The 11,842-nt window shown below is 45.9% G+C and overlaps 1 long non-coding RNA gene across 1 annotated transcript; it reads left to right on the top strand.

The window, feature by feature from the left end:
• The first annotated feature begins 2,391 nt into the window (after nucleotides 1-2,391).
• LOC103584469 lies at nucleotides 2,392-5,084 on the top strand. Its single transcript, XR_549984.1, has 3 exons — nucleotides 2,392-2,475; nucleotides 2,719-2,862; nucleotides 4,840-5,084. It is a non-coding gene; the product is annotated as an uncharacterized LOC103584469 (long non-coding RNA).
• The last annotated feature ends 6,758 nt before the right edge of the window (nucleotides 5,085-11,842 follow it).

Below are 11,842 nucleotides of genomic sequence, written 5' to 3'. Positions count from 1 at the left end.
CCAAAATTAAAATGTAAAATAAATAAATGTGTGTTACTTATATAATCATAAAAACAAAGTGTTTTGTTAGAGGAAATGAGAAACTCCCCATGGTGATGAACTACATGATTTCAGCATGCATCTTTAAATAGAGAATTTCTGTCTTGCACAAATTAGCGTTTGAGGGTCACAAAGCCTTCCTCATACAGCTCACAGTACACAGAAAAGTCTTTTATAAGGGATGTGGGGTTTCAGAGACAGGAAAACAGTTGTGTCCCAGATCTTGGCAGGAGGTGGTGAGGAGGCCTTCTAGAAATCTATTCAGAACTCCTCCCCCAAATGAGGGCATGCTGACCTCTGTCATCCGTAAAGAGGGGCATTTTAAAGATAACTTACCCATAATCATACCAATTGGAGGTAATCCCTGCCTGATCCTTTTTAATCACTTAGGCCTAGGCATTAGATGCTTTGTTTTTTTTTGTTTTTTCCTTTTTTTTGTCTTTTTTCGTGTCCAGCAACGGATCGCAACCCTCAGTGTCGCTCCCGGACCGGGACCGGCAACGGGATCGCAACCCTCAGTGTTGCACCCGCACCACGCTCAACCAGTGAGCGGGAACCAGTCTGTATGTGGGATCCGAACCCTTGGCGGGAGTGCCGCCGCGCTCCTAAGCGGCGCACTGTAGCAGTGTGCCACCGGGCCGGCCCTTTTTTTTTTTTTAAAAAGATGACTGGTAAGGGGATCTCAACCCTTGGCTTGGTGTTGTCAGCACCATGCTCAGCCAGTGAGCAAACCAGCCATCCCTATATAGGATCTGAACCCGTGGCCTTGGTGTTATCAGCACAGCACTCTACCGAGTGAGCCACAGGCCAGCCTGGATGCTTTGTTTTGAATTTCTACCAAGGAGTCGAGTTGGTTAATTATCCTGGAAATGGTTGTTTTAAAGGATTTAAAATAATTTTGCTATTTTTTATTATTAGCAAGGATGAAAATTGTTCCTTTTGTTTCTAATTCTATTCCCTTTTTTTTTTTTTTTTTTTTTTTTTTTTTTTGACCGGGGACCGGCAACGGGATTGCAACCCTCAGTGTTGCTCCCGCGCCTCGCTCAGCCAGTGAGCGGGAACCGGTCTGTATGTGGGATCCGAACCCTCGGGCGGGAGCGCCGCCGCGCTTCCCAAGCGGTGCACTATCCAGTGCGCCACCGGGCCGGCCCCTAATTCTATTTCCTTTTATGTGAATTATCTGAACACTTTACAATGAGTAAATTTAAATGGTAATTCTAAAAAATAACATTAAAAATTAATGCATTCTGGCTGGCTGGTTAGCTCAGTTGGTTAGAGCATGGTGTCATAACACCAAGATCAAGGATTTGGATTGCCATATCAGCCAGCCACCATAAGAAAAAAAAATTTTTTTAAATAATGAATGGGTTCTGGGCCGGCCCGGTGGCGCACTGGATAAGTGCGCCGCTTGGGAAGCGTGGCGGCGCTCCCGCCCGAGGGTTTGGATCCCATATACAGACCGGTTCCCGCTCACTGGCTGAGCAAGGCGCGGGAGCAACGCCGAGGGTTGCAATCCCGTTGCCGGTCCCCGGTCCGGTACGGGGGCAACACTGAGGGTTGCGATCCGTTGCCGGACACGGAAAAAGACAAAAGACAAAAAAAATAAATAAATAAATAAATAAATAATGAATGGGTTCACTGAGGAAGATTTATTTATTTTTTTTTTTTTTAATTTTATTTTTTTAAGATGACCAGTAAGGGGATCTTAACCCTTGACTTGGTGTTGTCAGCAACACACTCAGCCGGTGAGCCAACCGGCCATCCCTATGTAGAATCCAAACCCGTGGCCTTGGTGTTATCAGTACCGCACTCTCCCAAGTGAGCCACGGGCCAGCCCGACTGAGGAAGATTTAAATACAGATGAGCAAAAAGTATTCCCATATTTATCTATATATACCTGTGTGTGTGTGTGTGTGTGTGTGTGTGTGTGTGTGTGTGTGTACACATGTATGGATTTTTTAAAAAACAGAAATGGTGCATTAGTAGGGAATTTTAAAATTGAGAGTGCCTGAACTTTACCAGTCAAACTAGCTTAGGCAAGAAAGGAATGTTTACTGACTCATAAAACAAACCTAAGGAAAAGCCAGGGTTATTTCTGGCCTCGGTGACCCAGGACTCAAGTGTTCTCAGCAGTTTCTCCCAGCTTCTGCTCTCTGCTTCCCTTTTTCTGCCTTCCTCTCTTTCCCTCAGACTGCAGTTCAACTGGCAGGAAACATGGCCTCATGTCATCCCATCTTTACCTCCAGAGAGGAAAAGGCCTTTTTCCTTTGGTTCCAGCTTAAAGTCCCAGGAAAGATCCCTGATAGGCCCAGCTCGAGTCACCTATGCTCTCCTTAAAAAATCATCATGGGCAAAGAGGCATGGTTCTATGATTGGCTCAGTCTGGGTCTAGTGCCCACCTCCAAACCCACCCTGAGAGTGGAGAGGGAAGATCAGGTAAGCAATTGGTAGCTTCCATCTGAACCACAGGGTACTATTTTGTAAAGAATGATCAGGTGCTATTTCGCATAGAAAGATAGTGTGCTGGTAGACAAATGACAAATATTCTTCACATACAAATGGGATCATATTTCACATAATTGTTTTGCCACATGCTTTTTTCATTTGTCCATGTTCTATGACATAATTTTAACGATAATGGTATTTAATGGCAGAACAATATTCTATTCTGGAATATAGCTGTGATGACTGGAAGTGACCATGAGGACAAGAGCCACAAACTAAGGTTGGCAGAGCAGGAAAACAGAAGACACCTAGGACCTTGGTGGCATCCTGGAGCTGCTGTACCAGTGCTGTATTGCCTACATCTATACTTCTTGATATGTGAGAATAACCCCTGAATTGGCTAAACCACACTAGTCAGATTTCTCTCGCATATAGCCAAATGCAGCTCCTTAAAGATATACATCTTGACAGCCTTACATTATTAGAGGTAGGCCAGAAAACTTATCATCAGTGGGAAGTGAAGGAGCGGGTGATGATAGGAACCTTAGGTTGAAGGGGAAGCTGGAACAATGGAACTTGTAGCCTCCTTCTTTGTTGAACTGTTGAAGTTCAACTGGCTCATAGAGCATCCCTAAGTCAACAAGAGGGGGTTGCAGCAGAGTAGAAATGGCAGTCGTAGCTGGACTGAGGGTCATAGGTAGCATCCAAGACTTCTTTGATCCTATGTAGCATGAAGGGTTCCAGAAGACCCTATGTGCTCCTAGTTTGGGTAATGGGAGTAGCTGAAGTGGACAGCCAGGAAGCCTCCCAAAAGATCACCATGTGTCCCAGGGTCTCCCAAGGAGCCCTGTGGCCAAGGCTTCAGGACAGAAGCCTGAGCAGGCACCTGAGAGAACAGGCCACCAAGCTTTAATGGTCAGTAAGGGATGCATTAAGTACTGAGGCCAATGCAGAGATCTGGTGCCATGAGCTGCACCTCAAGTTGAATGAGCAGGTGCTAGTGGAGAAGGTCAGCTGGAGAACCAGGGTTCCTTCACCCAGTGCTTCCCCTTGCACCTAGATAACACTTTGAGCAGGAGAAAGTAAAGGAGAGACCATTGGAAGAGACAGCTCTCATGGGGCTTTTGAATATTAAATTGGCTAAGGTTTACCCCAAATAAGACTGTTTTAAGCTCTGAGACCATTATTTTTAACTGGTAAGCTGAACAACTGTTCAGTAGTGAGAATCTCTTAAGGAATCTTAGTTTAATTATAGATATATTTTTAAAATGTGTACATCTGAGTTACAGTGTGTACATTTTTGTTTTCCCTTTTTTGTGACCAGTAAGGGGATTGCAACCCTTGGCTTGGTGTCGCCCATACCGTGCTCAGCCAGTGAGCGCACTGGCCATCCCTATATAGGATCCGAACCCGCAGCGGGAGCGCTGCTGCACTCCCAGTGCTGCACTCTCCCGAGTGAGCCATGAGGCCGGCCCTAGTGTGTACATTTTGACTATCCCCCTGGCTCCTCATATGTATGGAGGTACTTCAAAAAGACCATGGAAAAATATATTTAAAAGATACTATGACTCTTTCCATGGACTTTTTGATGTACCCTCAAATAGATTTTTTACTATAAGTTTTCTTAAAGAGGTGTCACAAGAGTTTGACAGAGTATGACACAAGGAAAATGTCCTAAAATCCTCTTTAGAACCTGTGATAGCCAGCTTCCAAGGTGGCCCACTGTGATGTTAATTTTAGGTGTCAACTTGACTGTGAGGATGTTTTTGGAAGAGACTGGTATTTGAGTCAGTGGTCTAAGTAAGGAAGGTCTGGCCTTACCCCGTGTGGGTGGCACTACCCAATCAGCTGAGGGCCCAGATAGAACACAAAGGTGGAGGAAAGGCAAATTCTCTCTCTCTCATTCTTGAGCTGGGACACCTTTTTTCTTCCACCCTTAGACATCAGAGCTCCAGGTTATCTGGCCTTAGAACGCTGGTACTTACAGTAGCATCCCTCCCAGTTCTCAGGCCTTTGGATCTGACCTGAGCCCTGCTACTGGCGTCACTGGGTCTCCAACTTGAAGACAGCCTATCGTGGGACTTCTCATCCTCTGTAATCGTGAGAGCCAATTCCCCTAATAAATCCTCTCTCATATACCTGTATATATATATATATATATCCTATTGGTTCTGTCTCTCTGGAGAACTCTGACTAATACACCTACTATGATCCTTGCCTCCTAGAATTCATGTCCTTGTATAGTCTCCTTCCACACTGTACGAAGGTTGGTCTGTATGACCAAGAGCATATGGCAGAAGTGATGGTATCTCACTTCCAAGATTAGGTTACAGCTTCTGTTTCTTTCTCTCTTAGATCACTCACTCTGGGGAAACCAGTTGCCATGTTGTGAGGAGTGGCTACAGGCAAGGAAACAACCACCTGAGGGAAGTTGGAGGCAGATCCTCCAGCCCCAGTCAAGCCTTCGCAGAACAGCAGCTCCAGCCAACCTCTAGACTGCAACCTCATGAGAAACTTTCAATCAGAGACACCCAGCTAAGCTCTTTGATTCCTGACCCACAGAAATAATAAAATAATAAATTTTTGTTGTTTAAAACCAATAAGTTTTGGGGTAATTTGTTATGCAGCAATAGATAACTGATATACTCCTCAAAATTTTTGTTTATAGCACCTGCTAAAAATCTTCCTCTCTTTTCATTCTCTATGAAGTCCTTTCCCAAGTTTGTTGTTGTTGTTGTTGTTGTTGTTGTTTTGTTTTTTAAAAGATGACCGGTAAGGGGATCTTAACCCTTGACTTGGTGTTGTCAGCACCACGCTCTCCCAAGTGAGCCACAGGCCGGCCCTACCATGAAGTTCTTTCACAGTTTCTCTTCCCTCTTCTACTTCCTCCTCTCTGCCACACCCTTAAAGCACCCAGCTCCGGACATATCATGGTCCACTCTCCAAGTGGCCACCTGGGGTACATGGTCTTGTTTTCTCTACTGACTGCTATTGTGTTGAGATCAAGCTTCCCCTTCCCACATACCTGAAAATGGTGAATAAACTGCAGAAGTAACAAGGCAGGGGCAGGAGGAACAGAAGCTGGACAGAGAGGCAGGAAATAGCCACCAGTCAGATTCTGTGACTCTTCGTTCATCTCCCTCCCCACTCCCTGATGACTGATTGAAAAGTCACATAATCTTTCTGATGGCAAAGTACCAGAAAGATTACTGAGGGGCCTGGACATGGGTTCAATTTTCCAGATCCTGAACTCTGTTCTAATTACATAAGGCCTGGCAATCTCTAGGTTTCCTGGATATTACTTGTAGTTTCTGGATTCCCATGAGATTTCCATTTTTCTCATTTCCATGTAACTAAAATACATACACCAACTAAAATGAGACATTTGTTTATAGTAGATGGAATCCCCCCAAAATGCTATATGGTTATCTTGCAGGTGACTATAATTATGTAGCAAAATAAAAGCCACTCATTGTGTGAGAATAAAAAAAAAAGAAGAAAGACAAAACATCATTGGGATTTTGGTAACTTTTATGGTTTATCTCCAGTGTGATGGGCTGTGAGATTCATGAAGGCAAGGGTCATGTGGGATTCCTCATGCACGACATTGCTTCAGTGTATGAGGTAACCACAGCGCCCAAAAAGATGTTGAGTATAGAACATGCCCAATGAAAATCTGTCGGAAGATGCACCATACATATCTGTTGAAGGAACGGTGGACTTAGCATCAAAGGGGTCTCTGCGTTAGCCCTTTGGCTGGACATTCTAAGCATTTTATGCTTCATGTAAGAAAATAATCTAAGTGATTCATTTTCAGAAATGACTTATCTGAGGGTGTTTTATTGAGACAATAATTAGTTCCTAGCCCCTTTTGTTTTCTTCATTTTCCTGGAGGGTCTCTGAACAGATAAGGCTCTCCCTGAGATGTAATTAGTTACTAGCATCCATTGTTTTCTTCATTCCCTGGTGTTTCTCCCTTCACAGGGCTTAAGTGGGCCTTTTTCGAGGGCTTGTCCTGAGCCCGCAGACAAAGGAATTCCTTGCAAGGGGGTAATAAATTTTAGGCACCTTCCAGGAAGATTGTGCACCCTGTAGTACTCACAGCCAATGAGGAGGCGGTGGGAGGGATTTGCGGACTAGGAAATAAATTGCTTGTTACAGCCCTTTCCCCTGTGCCTGCCCTTCAGGCACCCTAACCTGGCAAGGCCATAATTAAAGTCTCATTTTGCTGTACCATGTGTGTCCACATCCATCCTTTGGCATTGGATGGCTGAGGGGATTTCTCACAATTTGGGGGCTTGTCTGGGATCTCTGCAACTGCAGGACTGGGACCCCAATAGAGGGGGAGACGCGTCCCACCCGATTTCAGGTGGCCTGCTCTGTTTGGGTGCCCGGCTTCTCGCTGGACTGCAGATATACCCGAGACTGTTATTCTGAGGATGGCAGAAGCGACGCTGGGGGGAAAGAAAGCAGGCACCTCGGCAACCAGGCAACCTAGTGCACGAGCCAAGGTAGGAAAATCGGACTTTAAGTACTGCCTTGGTGGTCGGGCATTTTCGGAGGTCTAGTGTATGGCTGAGACGTATCCTACATACGAAGCAATGCGAAGTCTTGATCCGCGGTTCCATTTTCCCACAAGGGATGCGGCGGGAGAAAGAGGAAGCGAGTCCTGACATGTACAAGCAACCTCCAGTAAAGGGGGTTGAGTATCTCAGGGAGACTCAGACACAAGGATCACTGACCTCAGGTGCAAATGGGAAATACAAATTCTAGGCCTAGGGAAACAAGGAAGGGAGGAATTAAGGAGATTCTTCCCAACAGTCTCTCAGATGGTCCCTTGGGGGGAATATTAAAGGACTGGGAGAGGAATTCCCAGACAAGGAGCAAGGAGAAACAGAAAATGATTAAGTACTGTTGTTTTATTTGGACAAAGGAACCAATTTGTAAACCTTCAGACTTCTGGCCACAATTTGGCTCAAAGGAGGACAGGGTCTGCCAGGCCCTTGTCCTCTATGTTAACGGTAAATCCTCATCCTCCCAGCAGGAAAAGGATTATGCTCTATGCTGGTTACCAGGAGCAACCCCCATGTTTCCTCTTAAAATTTAGGGAGAAAAACCCAAGAAAGAATCCGGGGATCCACTGTCCTGCCTTCCTCCTCCTTATGCCGCACAGAATGGGAGACAAGAGGGCCCTAGGCAGACTGAATGTAAAGCCATATTCCAGCCTAAGGAAGGAACTAGAACAATGTAAGAAAGACCTTAAAAATTTTCCCCTCTCTTTGGGGGCCTCTAAGGAAACCTCCAAAATGCTTCCCCTTAGGGAAGTCCCCATGGGGCAAGGAGAGATCAGACTCGTGAATGTCCACCTCACAAGTACTGAAGTTAGAAATTTTAAAAAGAAAATGAAATCATTATTAGGAGACCCCCTCAGTCTGACAGACCAGCTTGGCCAATTCTTAGGGCCCAGCTATTACACTTGGGTCGAAATGATGTCTATAATGAGCATCTTCTTTACAGGGGAAGAAAGAGGAATGATTAGGAGAGTTGCTATGTCCATCTGGGAGACACAACACCCTCCTGGGCAGGGAGTCCTGTTCATGGAATAAAAGTTTCCAAATTTGGATCCCAAATGGGATAATGATGATCACAGAGATAGGGCCCAAATGCAAGACCTCAGAGAGTTAATCCTCAAAGGAATTAAAGAATCTACCCCGAGGTCACAAAATGTTTCCAAGGCCTTTGATATTCAAGAAGGAAAAGAGGAAACTCCCTCTGCCTTTTTTCAGAGGCTCAGAGACCAAATGAGGATATACTCCTAATACAACAGGGTCTCTTAAAAGTTAATTTTGTAATTAAAAGTTGGCCTGATATTACTAAAAAGTTATGAAAATTAGATGGTTGGAATGAAAAACCAACTGAGGAACTACTCAGGGAGGCCCAAAAGGTGTTTGTGAGGAGGGAAGATGAGAAACAGAAACAAAAAGCGAAGATCATTGTGTCCACAGTAGAAAAAAATAGAAAGAATATGGAATCAAACACTCCTCACCGGGGATGAAAGAACCCTAGATTCCAGTCAAGACATCACAGGGGCCCTCATGGATAAAACCCTCAGTCTATCAACAGATGGTACACAGGGGGGAAACCTGGTCATTTTGAAAGAGATTGCCTCAAATGGGAAAAGGAAGAACAGGTGATACCCCTGAAGATCTTTGACGAGGACTGGGGGGGCCAGGGGTTCCCTTTGGTAAGGTCCCACCAGGAACTCTCGATAAACTTAAGGGCGGAACCCAAGGAAGAAGAGGCAGCATTTTGACACGGGAAAAACCAGAGATCAATTTCTTTAAAACTGTATGCTGGTCATGTCCTCTACTTTGTCTTCCCTCAGGTTAAAGGGCTTCTGCTCAGTCCCTGTCTCTTAAATTCACTGACCATCATTTCCATCCCAGTGACCTGGTGTTGACCAAGACCTGAGAGGAGGACAAACTTTGGCCAAGCTGGGAAGGTCCCTACCAGGTGCTGCTCACTACCGAGACTGCTGTGCAAACTGCTGAAAAAGGGTGGACTCACTGTATCAGGGTCAAGGGACTAGAGACCTCACAAACAAGAACTAAAGATCAGTGAGAAGTGTGTGGGTCCCTGAGTCTTTAAGAGTAACTTTAAGAAAGTTACCTTAAATTATGTTGGTCCAAACCTGATGGATTTTAATATGTATAGGAGATAATTACTACCCAAGGCAATAAGTTAATTATCAACATAACAAAGACCTGATGCCTCAAACCATCCAATTTGATGCATGTCAGGTCCTCTCCTGTGGTAATTTAGAAAATCAGGGACAGGCTCTGGAGATTGAAACAGGATATGGGGATATAAATCCCGGGGTAGAATGAGTTAAATTTTCTGTGCACATATTAAACAAGAGCGATTGCTACACCTACGCTGCAGGACAGCCACAGGCAGCAGGTAGTTCCATTTTCTCTCAGTTAGGATACAGACCCAATGGGAATGCGCTGTATGATGGCTCTATATCAAGACTAGGACGTATGGAGAAACGAAACTTGCAGGAGCCTGTCGTTGCTTTTCCCTGCACTGCAAAGGTCACATCCAAGGGTGATTCCTTCCTTCTCCATAAGGGTGATGAATCACTCCTCTTGCCTCTCCAAGCAGAGGGAAAAATTCAATAAACCCATAGGAAATCTATTGACTTGTACCCACGTCCTAAATGTCTCTAGTGAGCCAGGTTATAACTACTCCAACCTGAACATCCCGCGGGTGAATGTTTGGTGGTATCATGTGAAAAGAAACTTATGTAATCTGTTGCCATCCAACTGGACTGGATCTTGTGCATTAGTCCAAATGGCAATTCCATCTACCTTGGCATTTCATCCCTCAGTTGAAAATAATAGTGTCCACCATCAAAAGCAAAGGATATTAGAAGGATCATTTGACTCTAATGTATACATAGATTCAATAAGAGTCCCGAGGAGAGTTCCAAATGAATTCAAGGCCAGAAATCAAATAGTTGCAGGATTTGAGTCAACACTCTTCTGGTGGTCCACTATTAACGAAAATGTAGACTGGAATAATTATATTTTACAATCAACAGAGGTTTATTAACAATACTAGAGATACTCTCCAGGGGGGTAGCTGGTCAATTGGATGCCACTAGCTGAATGGCCTGGGAAAACTGAATTGCACTGGACATGATTATGGCAGAGAGAGGGAGAGCTTATGTCATGCTAGGAGGGAAATGCTGCACCTTTATTCCAAACAGTACTGCCCCAGATGGGACATTACTAAAGCATTACAAGGGCTTACAGCATTGGCAAATGAATTGGCTAAAAATGAAGGCATCAATGATCCATTTACTGATTGGTTAGAGGGATCCTTAGGAGAATGGAAGAGGGTGGTAGCCTCGGTTCTAAATTCCCTTATAATTGTAGCTGGAGTTTTGACAGCAGTAGGGTGCTGCATTACACCTTGTGTCAGAGGCCTGACACAGAGGCTTACAGAAGCCACGATTAATAAACAATAATAATGTCCATGACCTATGCCCAAAATAACGTCACGCCAATGGAAGCTAACCCAGACTATGATGTACTCACAGCCAATGAGGAAGAGGCACGGAGGGACTTGCATACTAGGAAATAAATTGCTTGTTACAGCCCTTTTCCTTGTGCCTGCCCTTCACACATCCGAACCTTGCAAAGCCGTAATTAAAGTCTTACTTCGCTGTACCTCATGTCTCGGTGCCCATCCTCTGGCATTGGACAGGTGAGGGTATTTCTCACAGTTCATCATAAACATTCTTTTTTAAAAATTGCACTGAATCAACAAACAGGGGAGAGAGGCGCATTTTCTGCACTGTAAGGAGATGCGTTTATTATTTTTTAGGTAGAGGCCCGCCCAAAGTGACACCTGGCTTTCACATGAGACCCAGGAGCCTCCTCAGTTTGGAACCCAATACCTCATTTCTTCAAATATTTGACATCCTCTGGCTATTAACAGGTGTATTAGCCAATGGAAAGGGGATATGCCTGGGAGTTTGATGCTAATGGAAGGAGCAAAATGTCTGTTTTCTACTAACAGCTTCTGTTTGGGGTTTCTTATGTCCAGTCTGAGTTGGCCTGGAACCCGGCCGGCGGCAGACACTCTGAAGGCTCTGGCCACTAGGGGTGAGGCGGAAGACCAGCAGCAGATCAGCAGAAAGGCCAGACGGATGAGCTGCTCTGTGCTCGGGAGGGGCTCGGTGCCAGAACGCCGGAGACCTCGCGGTGAGTACCAGGCTTCTCCGAGGTAGTGGGGTGAGGCAAGGAGGTCAGCATCTGCAGATCCCACTCTGAAGGTACAGCATTTGGATCCCTCCCTCAGTTCCGGAGAGGTGGTTCCCGCGGTTCGGTAGCTCGGGAAATGGCTTTAGCACTTGTCACCCCTTGGAACTGGGCATCCCCGGGACTCCGCGTCCTTTGCGGTCTTGCTCCGGACTACATCTCCCAGAAGGCCGCACGGTGATTGACAGCTACTCTAGCCTATAGGCAGGAAAGGCTTCTAGTCATGGAAACTGAGAAGCCAATAGCAAGAGGAAAGGGGCGGCGTTTTCCGGCTGCGGGCTGTCGGACCCGGTGTCCCACCTGTGTCCCCACAGTCCTGTCACGAATCCCGGTCGGGTTCTGGGAGAGACCGCCTCGGCGTTGGGGGCCGGGTGCGGCTCGGCTGTGGCGGACTCTCACTTCCTGCTCCATCCCCGGCTGGGCCCGGGGGCGGTGAGTGACCCAGGGAGGGAGACTGCTGCAGGAGCCCGCGCGCTGCGGAGGGGAGTGGAGGGGCCCGCCCCGCACCCCGACGTTGTCTCTGCGGGATC

Source organism: Galeopterus variegatus, unplaced genomic scaffold (genome assembly GCF_000696425.1).
Source record: "Galeopterus variegatus unplaced genomic scaffold, G_variegatus-3.0.2 Scaffold14, whole genome shotgun sequence".
Taxonomy (NCBI): domain Eukaryota; kingdom Metazoa; phylum Chordata; class Mammalia; order Dermoptera; family Cynocephalidae; genus Galeopterus; species Galeopterus variegatus.
The sequence above is the reverse complement of the archived record's forward strand: the minus strand, read 5'-3'. Positions and strand labels throughout refer to the sequence as shown.